The sequence below is a fragment of the Austrofundulus limnaeus genome, unplaced genomic scaffold (assembly GCF_001266775.1).
Source record: "Austrofundulus limnaeus strain Quisiro unplaced genomic scaffold, Austrofundulus_limnaeus-1.0 Scaffold186, whole genome shotgun sequence".
NCBI lineage: Eukaryota > Metazoa > Chordata > Actinopteri > Cyprinodontiformes > Rivulidae > Austrofundulus > Austrofundulus limnaeus.
Genome location: NW_013952588.1, coordinates 294,952 through 296,854, shown reverse-complemented (window position 1 = coordinate 296,854; position 1,903 = coordinate 294,952).

Below are 1,903 nucleotides of genomic sequence, written 5' to 3'. Positions count from 1 at the left end.
CAGGACAACTCCCCTAACCACTCTACCACAGCCGCCCCCAAAATTATGCTAACCTCCTCTCGAGTGCACGAGCAGCTGGATACGAACAGGTGGAATTCATTTACACACTTTTCCTGAAGATAGAAGAGTTTGTTGAATCTGACGTGACATGTTCGTACGAACCCTTCGTACGAACAAAAGTAAGAGAAATTTAAGATAAGAATACGAACATGTTCTTGCAAGAGGCCCAGTGTATTCAATGAGAATATGTCATTCATAGAGGATGTGTTATTTGAGTGTTCCCTTTATTTTTTTGAGCAGTGTATATTAAATTCCCCTATACTTAGGTTTAAACACTGTGTTGATTGACGCTTTTATCTTGACATCAATTATTAAATAAATAAGTCTCTAAGGTCTACCAGGCCCCTGAGCTTCTGTACTGATGGGGATTATGCACAATGTTGAAAATGCCTCAGCTTCAGAAAAAGTTCTGAGCTACCGGCACATTTGCACCCACTGTTCGCTTCATTAATTTCTAACAGTGTGTACTTCATGTACAGTAAGTGAGGGATGATATGAGATGGGTGGCTGTCTTTTGCTTTCCTCCCACCTTTGTGTCTGACCTTTTACATTTTTGTTCATTCAGCTGGTGCGCGTCGCTCTGACATCCACAGCTCTTCTTTGCTCGTGGCATTTTTATTCCCCATTACCTTATTTAGAAGTGTCTTTGACTCACGTTCCTTTAAGCTCCTCATTTTTCTTCATCTAGACCTTATATTTGCTTGTGTGCCTAGAGGAGAATCACACATTGCAGGACATGTTTGCATCTATTTGCATATTTAAATGGATATGTGTCGGGGAGGAGTTTTATGTGCGCTCAGTTCTACCTTTAATAGGATGTATGACAGAAAGGAGCACAGAAACATGGGTTTGATAACGCTGAATGTTTTGTGTGCATGCACTTTCCCAATTTGGCCCAGTAAGCCAATTTTCAAAGCTGTTTGATAATCATTTCTTCTTCGCTCACCTCCTTCTCAACATGAAAGTACAAACATCCAATCTGATAAAAAAATAGCTTATTTAAAGTGTACCCTGGTTGTTCAAAGTCTAATCCTTCTGATTCTCTTTTTTGGTATTGCTGTTTGCTGTAGGTCCTCCTACACTCCACCAACTCTCTTCCAATTGTTACAATAAAGCACTTAAACTTTCCCTGCTGTGTTAGTTTCTGTATCTGTATTACACAGAGCAGTCAAAAAGCAGAATTATGTGACTCTCATTCAAAAGCTGTAAAGAATAATGAAAACAAAGATGGGGAAAGGGAATATTAAAAAGGTTTGGTGACTAAAAACAGAAACACAATGCTTTTAAGATGATGAAAAGAAAATTGTGTTTAGAACTGGTGGGGAAAACAGAAAAAAACTAATTTGAAGAAAGCATGAATTGCAATGCGTTTATGGATGAAAAAAAAAGACTAAGGCTTCTGATAAAAACATTCAGATACAAACTTTTAATTGTATTTTTAATGTTAATCACTTGTCTTTCCTCTAATTTATTCTAATGCCTTTAAAGTAAAGCAGGAAGCATTTACATAAATACTTCTCTTTCCACATCACTGCACAAGAGTAATATTTACAGCGGGTATAAATAATTATTGAACACGTCACCATTTTTCTCAGTAAATATATTACTAGAGGTGATAATGACATGAAATTTTCACCAGATGTCGGTAACAACCCAAGTGATCCATACATACAAAGAAATCAAACCATAAATGTCCAGAAATGAAGTTATGTGTAATAATGTGGAATGGTTGAGGGAAAAAGTATTGAACATGCTTACTGAAATTTATCTAATATTTGTACAAAAGCCTTTGTTGGCAATGACAGCTTCAAGATGACTCGTGTATGGAGAAACTAGTCGCATG